Source organism: Rhinopithecus bieti, unplaced genomic scaffold, assembly GCF_001698545.2.
Source record: "Rhinopithecus bieti isolate Rb0 unplaced genomic scaffold, ASM169854v2 scaffold_68273, whole genome shotgun sequence".
NCBI classification, from domain to species: domain Eukaryota; kingdom Metazoa; phylum Chordata; class Mammalia; order Primates; family Cercopithecidae; genus Rhinopithecus; species Rhinopithecus bieti.
In genome coordinates this window covers 638,833-648,473 of record NW_016826690.1, presented here as the reverse complement: position 1 = coordinate 648,473, position 9,641 = coordinate 638,833, and the positions used below count along the sequence as shown (strand labels likewise).

The window sequence follows — 9,641 nt, the reverse complement described above, 5'->3', positions numbered from 1 at the left end:
CTTCCTTCCTTCCTTCCTTCCTTCCTTCCTTCCTTCCTTCCTTTCTTTCTTTCTCTTTCTTTCTTTCTTTCTTTCTTTCTTTCTTTCTTTCTTTCTTTCTTTCTTTCTCTTTCTTTCTTTTTCTTTCTTTCTTTCTTTCTTTCTTTCTTTCTTTCTTTCTCTTTCTTTCTTTCTTTCTTTCTTTCTTTCTTTCTTTTTCTTTCTTTCTCTCTCCCTCTCTCTCTCTCTCTCTCTCTCTCTCTCTCCCCCCCCCTCTCTGTCTGTCTGCCTGTCTGTCTGTCTTTCTCTTTCTTTCCCTTTTCTCCTTCTCTTTCTCTTTCTTAACAAGGTGTCACTCTATTTCCCAGGCTGGAGTGCAGTGGTGCAGTCATAGTTCATTGTAACCTTAAACTCCTGGGCTCAAGTCATCCTTCTGCCTCAGCCTCCTGGGACTGTAGCTGAGACTACAAGTGCATGCCACTATGCTTGACTTATTATTATTATTATTTGGTAGAGACAAGATCTTTCCATGTTGCTCAAATGGTCTCAAACTCCTGGTCTCAAAAAATTCTCCTGCCTCAGGCTCCCAAAGTGCTGAGATAACAGACGTGTGCCACTGGGCCCTACCTTGATGGAAATTCTTTTTGTTTTTTATTTTCTTTCTTTCTTTCTTTTTTTTTTTTTTTGAGATGGAGTATCACCTGTCAACCAGGCTGGAGTGCAGTGGCATGATCTTGGCTCTGCCTCCTGGGTTCAAGTGATTTTCCTGCCTCAGCCTCCTGAGTAACTGGGGTTACAGACACTGTACCACACCTGGCTAATTTTGTATTTTTAGTAGAGACAGGGTTTCACCATGTTGGCCAGGCTGGTCTTGAACTCCTGATTTAAAGTGATCTGCCCACCTCGGCCTCCGAAAGTGCTAGGATTACAGGCATAAGTCACCTCACCTGGCCAGAAATTCTTTGTATCTAGGTTTTCAAGACAACAACCATTAAGACATCCTTTGTTTCACACCACTCCATAATCATGTGACTGCATTTTCAATATATATCCAAATGTAAATTTTTATTATTTCTAGTATGACAACATGATCTGAGCTATAATGATCACTCATCTGGACTGTGCAATAACATCCTGATGGAGCAGGATATTTCCCTGACCCTTTCATGGGTTTTGTGACAGGAGTGTCTTGTTTCTTCAGCCCGCCACTCTCAACTCCTTGCTGGAGGGAGTGCATGAGCAAATAAGGCAGGAACTGGAGTGTAAGAGTGCTGGAACTGACCAACTGAGTCAGCACCAGTGGGATCAAACTCCACTCACTCAGACCCACTGTGTCCCACCCATCGTGGGAGGGAGCACACAGCTGAGTGGATGCAGGAGCTGGAACCAGCGCTTTTGGGCTCTGGCAGGAGCATACTCCATGTGGGCCCTGCGGCAGCGTTTAGGTGGGGATGCCTGTGGTCCCCGACCCCCTAGAGGGCACGTTACAGTGCTCTTTTAGCTCTATCATCCACGGACGGCCTCAATGTTAACAGGCCAGTGCGCCCTTTGCCTTTTTGCATGGAGCAGCTGCTCTCTGCCAGCAAGGGCAAAGGATCAGCATGACACACTCGTGGAGGATCACACTCGTGACTCCTCCAGGAAAAATGAGGTCTCACTAATGAATTGAAGGACAGTAAATGCAGGAGATTTTTTTTTGTTTTTTGTTTTTCTGATGAAAGTGGCTCTCAGTGCAAGGGGAGCTGAAAAGGGGATGAGGTGGTAGGTAATCTTCCCCTGAAGTCTGGCTGTCTCTGGCTAGATTCTTCTCCAAAGTTATTCTGTCAAGCTGTCCCTCTGAAGTCAAGCTGCTTCTCTCCAACATCCATCCATAGTCCCATCTACCCACTGAGTCTGGGGTTTCAGTAGGCACAGGATGGGGCAGGGCGGGGCCATGGGTGGTTTAGGAAAAGGCAACATTCCAGCAAAAAAAAAAAAACAGGCGGGGCGCGTTGGCTAAAGCCTGTAATCCTAGCACTTTGGGAGGCCGAGACGGGCGCATCACGAGGTCAGGAGATCAAGACCATCCTGGCTAACATGGTGAAACCCCGTCTCTACTAAAAAACTACAAAAAACTAGCCGGGCGAGGTGGCAGGCGCCTGTAGTCCCAGCTACTCGGGAGGCTGAGGCAGGAGAATGGCGTGAGCCCGGGAGGCGGAGCTTGCAGTGAGCTGAGATCCGGCCACTGCACTCCAGCCTGGGTGACAGAGCGAGACTCCATCTCAAAAAAAAAAAAAAAAAAACGGATATAAGCTCTTTCTTTCGGCTGCAGTTTCAGGCTTTTCAGCTGAGGATAGGGTTTTGCTGGGGACTGGCCATTTTCTGCCTAGAATTTCTCTGCCTTCTGTCCTTATCACTAATACATCTCAAAATGTTACTTTTAAAATCTGTGGTCTTTTCATAGTGAGGAAGCTGAAGTAGAGAAATCCTTCAAGGTATAAGTCAAATTGTGTAACGTTCCAGTTCAAAACTCTGCAGTTACTCGTATTTCACTTAAAGTAAAACCAAAGTCTTTAAAATGGCCTACATGACCCTTCATGATAAAGCCTCCTGTTTACTTTATAGCCGTATCTTCCTCATTTCATTCCATCCTGGCCTCTACTTTGGAACACTTGTGCTTTGTTGGTCTATGCTTTTAACTGAGACTCTCAACTATTTGCCATTCTCCCTTTCTTCCTTTAGTAATAGAATATTTAATTATTAACTGGACCCAGGGCCCTCTTGCATAATTCCTAGATTTATCAGGCTCCCTCAGGGAAAGGTGTGGCCACATGCTCAGCAAATTCCAGCTAATAGGATGTGAATAAGAGTGATTTGTACAACTACTGGGTTGTGTTCTTATAGTTGAGCTATTTTCAACACTTTCTTTTTTCTCTTTTTCCAATGGCCGCAATGCAAAATGGCTAGCTAAAGTCAGAGTAACACTTTTGCACTATAAACACTGTAAATTGGAAGCTCAAGGTGGGTTTGGCAGAGCAATTTGATAGAATGGTATGGGTTTTATTAATTGTAATGGCACCACCAGCCTTGGATTATTTACATAGGCTGTTTAGGTAGGGCAGATGTAACTTTTTGCCTTATTAAATTAACTAGTAGTTTTTGTCTCCCAGTTATGTAGTTGAACTAATAACCTACAAAATATTATTTTGGCCCCTATCTTATAATAGTACTCAGATAATCCAAGGAATATTGAAGCTAAATAGAATTGGAAGGTTGCCTAAATCAGAAATCAAATATTCCAACTAGGTTATGCCATTTTCCAAACCAGAAATTTTATGTTTGCATTTTAACAGCAGAGTTTATCTGGTTTATAAACAATCATTTAGATCTGAGAGTGAGTTGGAATAATGTTAGGGATTCATAGATCACTGATTTATTGTATTATGAATTAAGTAACTGGAGTCTGTGTATGGTGAAATATGCAATAACTCCTTAGCTGTTTCAGATGATTAATACCAGAAGTGGCTCAGCATTTCACTCATTGCCTATGCATACTTGTCTACCAGAATGATAAAGCGTTAATAGATTCGTATTCTAACCAGGGGCAAAATGTGTTTCTTTTCAGCATTTTGGTGACTATCCTAACATTTTACAATGACTGCCCCAAGCAAAATGAAAGAGTTGGAATAGAGATGTAACAAAAAGTCAATGATGAGGTAGGGTGCAGAGAGATTTTTTTTAGATAAAAATTATTCAATATAACTCTTTTCCTCTGGATAATGACCTATGGAGAGACTATTTCAAATTACTATTTCATAGACTTATAGGTCTTAAAGCTAAAAGGCATGTTGAATAGAAATCAGTTGCAAACTCCAGCTCCCAGGCAGGTGATGCATTAATACCCTCAGTCTACACACTGGCTAATGACTTTTTCCAAGATTACAAACTAGAAATGTCAGAACTAGGTCCAGAGTTCTAGAATCCTGATATACGAATGCTTGTATCTTCTTGAGAATGTGATATAAAGTTTGATTCTGTGATTCATTCATTTTTATATATTCATCTACTTAACAGACAGATAGCCAGATAAATGTTAATGCCATACAACCATTGAAACAGCAGAGGTATGTCAAAATGGTAAGGAAACCTAGAAAGAAACCAGTTTCATTTCAAAAGCTTAAATTTTAGCATGGAGGGATATCTTGAGCTGACGGTTAAGAATAGTTATATGTTTTAGATGGGAGGAATAGGCTAGAAAAAGACACTCCAGCCAGGAGGAATGTTTTGTGTCTCTCTATCCCTATAGGGAGCCATGAAAGATTGTAGTGTGAATGAAAATAGTGAGCAGCCTAATATAGCTTGGGTGCTGGGTGGCTTGGTGGAAAGGTTCAATGTGTGCCCACAAAAAGCGATGAGTTGCTTATAAGTCAGCTAAGAAATCTGCATTCTTATTATCCTGTAGGAAACAAAAGAGAAAAAAAAGAATCTTATAAGTAAGAAAACCTAATTGTTTTAATAAAGATTGCCCCTGTTATCTTCAGAGTTAGTTGAAATGAATAAATCTGTGGAGTATGAATAGCATACAAAGTTCAGAAATAATAAAACCATTTCTTTTTCTTTTTCTTTTTTTTTTAATTAGGGCAGTGACGATGGAAGAAAAAGGCAAGACTTCATTTTGGGAGGCCGAGGCGGGCAGATCACAAGGTCAGGAGATCGAGACCATCCTGGCTAGCACGGTGAAACCCCATCTCTGCTAAAAATAAAAAAAATTAGCCGGGCGTGGTGGCGGGCGTCCATAGTCCCAGCAACTCGGGAGGCTGAGGCAGAGGAATGGCTTGAACCTGGGAGACGGAGCTTGCAGTGAGCCAAGATGGCACCACAGCACTCCAGCCTGGGCGATAGAGAGAGACTCTATCTCAAAAAAAAAAAAAAAAAAGAAAAAAGAAAAAAGAAAAAGGCAAGACTTGATGAGGATTTCTAGAGTAAAATATATATTTAAACATGGGGGCTAGAAATTGGAACAGCACTTTGTAATATTCATAAATGTTGCAGATACAAGACATAGAGAGGTTTGGTTAAGAGGTTGTGAGAACATATCTTCATGCTAAATATGTAATTCTGAAAGTATTCTATTTCTTTGAATCTCAATTTTTCAAGGTAAAGTAGCCATACATATTCATCTCAAAGGGTTATTACACTTATGGAAAAAGTAAATCAGAAAATGCATATAAAGTAATCAAGAGTGCCAATTAAGTAAAAGCTATTGAATAAATTGCAGTTATTCCTAGTATTATTTCTTGTTTCTATTGATTTATTAGAGTGAACTTAGAAACAAATATCCTTCATGAAAATGAAAATACATATCAGAATCATGGAGAGGAAATATGTACATGTCCACTTGACAGTCTAATTTATTATAAAGTAATAGTTGAAAAGACAAAACTGACCAATATTTTATAGAATTCTTATAGAATTTTGTTTTTGGTTTGGATGAAAGTAAATTGAGTTTTATAAAAGTTGAACTTCCTGACTGAAACAAATAAACACTAGAGCCTATTAGCTATCAGCAGCAGGCGTCTACAGAAACATTAGAACCTCTGGATATGTGCCTATGCCTGAATGATTACATTTTAGCCTTCAGAGCATTTTAGCCTCAGTAGCAAAATAGGCTAGCTATGAGCCAACATTTGAAATATGCAAAGTTTTCTTCAGATGCTGCCTTTTCAAATCCTTTACAGTGAATGGGGAGACAGATTATAGAATATGACCTGAAAATCCCAAAGGGTTTTAAGCATCAGATACAGCATGTTCTATTTTCTCCGTCATATATTTTCATAGACGTGAAATCAAGTAAAATGAATATTTGATATTGACATTAAAGAAAAAAAGAAATCACAAAAGGGAAACATGACATTAGGGAAGTATAGGGAATTTGACAAGAGACTTGACTTTTGTAGGGATGATTGAAAGTGGTTATTGCTACATAAAACACAAGTTATTTGTAGCAGTCACTGACAGAACTATATCCTTTGTTGATAACGGGATTTAAAAGTCATTGCCGGAACCTGAGATTCTGGTGGACTCAAAACCTGTGTTGCCAAAATATGTGAGACACAATATATATTATTATTTGCTTTCCATGACTAGGCATACAGATAAATGAATCTCCCCTTCCATCCCTAAAAGGAAAAGTGATCATCACCATCATCCTAATCATAGCCATAATCACTTACACAGAGTCATAAGACAACTTACGTTGACCCAGGTCCTCTCCTAGTTGCTCTCTCATTATTAACTCATTTAATTTACCAGCAACCCCTTGAAGTAGGCACCATTGCTCTCCCCATTTTACTAATGAGGAACCTAAGGTACAGAGAAGTCATAGAACCTTCTGAAAGTCATACAGGGAATTCTTTCATTAAGCTAGCTATCATTTCCATGGGCCCGAAGAGTCTGATGGCTATTTCGATTATCTGGGGCAGATAATCTTTGTATCTGTTGGAAAGACAATATTGCAGAGTGGTTAAATAAGGTTGCCAAATCAAGTCTCTTACTAACCACAGCGAAAAATAAGTCTCGCTCTCACTAACTCTATGACTTTAAAACACGTATGTAACCTGCTTGAATTTGAATGTCTCCATCTATAAAATGAAGACAAAGGTGAAAATGGAGGTATGTTAGGTCATAGTGTGTGATCCTTGTGGAATGCCTCTATGTATACCAGAGTGAAAATTCTCTAAGTTCTCAAGTACAAATGTAGATAGTGGGAGACGGCCCCAGTGTCCTCATCCCAAGATTTTCTGGACCCAGTGATCATGTATGAGGCCTCCATGATGCCATAACTCTCTGAGCAGCCAAACCGTTTTCGTGGATGGCTTTATAAGCTGTTGCTGAGTGCTGATATGGCTGAAGTGTAACACCAGTGAGCCTACAGTTCTATGATTCTCCAAGCTCATGGGTATCTCACTCTGTTGTATAACCTGCTAAGATCACCAAGATTCAGATGCAATTCTTTGAGTCATAAGGTAGGCAATGAGGAAACTTTTCCATTCACTCTTTTTATTACCTGGTTTATAACTTTAACTTTTTTACTTGAAGACCTCCAAGAATCCAAAGGTAAAGTGACTTTGAGTGAAGGTTATAGTCATTCTCACCCACATTTGGATTTGAAACACCTGTGTGCTGTAACCTAGCTCAGTGTAGCAAGCACATAATGATGACTCTACTTACTAGTGTATATCTAATAAATGTCTAAAACATTTCAGGAGATAAGTGAATTTTTTTTTTTTTTTTTTTTTTTTTTGAGACGGAGTCTCGCTCTGCCGCCCAGGCTGGAGTGCAGTGGCCAGATCTCAGCTCACTGCAAGCTCTGCCTCCTGGGTTTAGGCCATTCTCCTGCCTCAGCCTCCCTAGTAGCTGGGACTACAGGCGCCCGCCACCTCGCCCGGCTAGTTTTTTGTATTTTTTAGTAGAGACGGGGTTTCACCGTGTTAGCCAGGATGGTCTCAATCTCCTGACCTCGTGATCCGCCCACCTTGGCCTCCCAAAGTGCTGGGATTACAGGCTTGAGCCACCGTGCCCGGCCGAGATAAGTGACTTTAAAGGACTTTTCTCATTATATATTCTCAGCAATTTCCTAATTATCATATAATTAGTGTGCCCTTCCTTAGTAGGTAAGTTACTACACATAGTAAGTAGTATTTTTTATTTTGTTTTAACAAATCAAGCCTGAGCTTCTCTTGGTCTGAAACTTCACTCTAAAATTATTAGGGCCTGTAACTCACATAACTCCCACAGTACCCTAATTGTCTACTATAAATGACTGCTGTCATACCATGAAATCCAATTGGGTATATCTTTTTCCCTCGTGCAAAATATCTTTATTTATTTATTTGCTTATTTTTATTTTATTTGCCTGCTGGACTTGTGCTAATTGAGACAGATGGTGTTATGATTTTTTATATTTTATCTATAAAATGAGAAATTTAATTGACTGCCACATTTAAAAACTTAGTTACTTCATCATTTTGCATTTTTCCCCATAAACTCCCTGAAATTAGTATACATTTAAGTAGAAAGAATTGAGAAACAGAGTTAAATTATTTGCAAGACTACAGAGTAAATTAGAGAAACAATTCACCATCAAGGTGAGGTAAGCTAAATCACCTCTAATACATATAGATTCATTTCTCCCCATAATGTCGTTAGGTTGTGATTCTAAAAATCAACTAACATTATTCTATTAATGGATTTATTGCATTTGGCAATATTTTCACTAATATTTTGGAATATTTAAATCTATGTGGTGGACTGCACTAATCCTATTTAACCCTTCCCTAGATTATTATTTCTGGTCCTCAATTCAATCATAATACTCTAAGCTAGTTAAAGCCTGATATTATTTATTATTTGTTTTAATAAAATTAACACTAGGTGTATGCTTCTAACCTATCAACAATCTGGTGTGTAATGTTTATTCATTTTATCTTCTTTAATATCTGCAGATAGTTTCTGTGTCTTAACAGTAGTATAAAAATAAAGTGTTCCCTTGTAGAATGACTCATTGTATGGCGAGAAATGGTGTCCTACTGACTAAACATTTTTACATAGTCAGTTGCAGAATATCTTACATGTAGAGTTGTAAGACCATTAATGAACTCATTCTTTTATCATTATTTAATTGAAGCATATTTTGTATCAGATACTCTACTAAGCATTGACTACAAGGAGGTTTATGTCACACTGTTTAATGATTGTATTTTTCACCCTCCTATGTCACTAGGTTTAGTCATTCTAGTAAAATTTTATAAATTCTTTCTATAGTTAACAGTTTTCTCTTTTCTCTGAATCGTCTCTTCAGGTGTTCTATAAATAGGACAGTGGCATTGCTCAAACGAAAGACTCTGACAGCAGAACTTCTGCCAGCAGGAAACCAGCGTGTCCCCCAGGGAAGTCATCGCTGAGAAATCTCAGAAGTTTTCCTCTTTCTGAACTTGTGACGATTCATCTTGCTTTCCTTGATTGTCCTTACAAGGCATGAAAGACATAATTGCTTTATCCTCTCGCTGTAACATATACCCTATGTATCAGGAGCAATAAATAACTATTTCATAAGGAAATCTCTCTGATGAACCCCCAAGAGTACATATGGGTCAGTAAGAAAACTAAGTGTAGCAAATTACCTCTGTCTTTGAAACAATTTATTTCTTGCCTTATAATTACTTTTGAAATAGAATTTACATGCCTGTGAAAAATATTTACAATATGTGTCATATGAGATGTATACGTAGATCATTTTTCATGCTTGATATTGTCTATTGTTGGTTCTGGTTCTGACAAATTCTATGTAATGCATGATCAATACCCTATATAAAACCAATGCAATAAACTTAGAAAGAAATCAAATAAGGTGAAAGAAAATACCATAATGTATGCCTTTTAATATAAATATAAATTAAGAAAATTGCTACTTAGTATTTCTAAATGTAATCATATAAGTTACAGACACAAAAGATACTCTTTAGCAAAGCATCTTATAATATTACTTGTATTAGGTCTACTATTGTAGACTCACTTTTAAGATTTTCCATTATCTGGTCCTAAGCTTTCTGTTGAGATTTTTAATGTGGCTGAAAGAATACCATACTAAATCTTATAATTCAGTTTCCATTTTTTGCACTGAT

The 9,641-nt window shown here is 38.4% G+C and overlaps 1 long non-coding RNA gene across 1 annotated transcript in view; it reads left to right on the top strand.

Moving 5' to 3' along the window:
- LOC108523034 (uncharacterized) overlaps positions 1-9,352 on the top strand; it is a 132,025-nt gene extending 122,673 nt beyond the window's left edge. Inside the window, exons 4-5 of the long non-coding RNA XR_001883675.1 lie at positions 4,598-4,662; positions 8,819-9,352. This is a non-coding gene — a long non-coding RNA (uncharacterized LOC108523034). The remainder of the gene's footprint in view (positions 1-4,597; positions 4,663-8,818) is intronic.
- Positions 9,353-9,641: the final 289 nt, after the last annotated feature.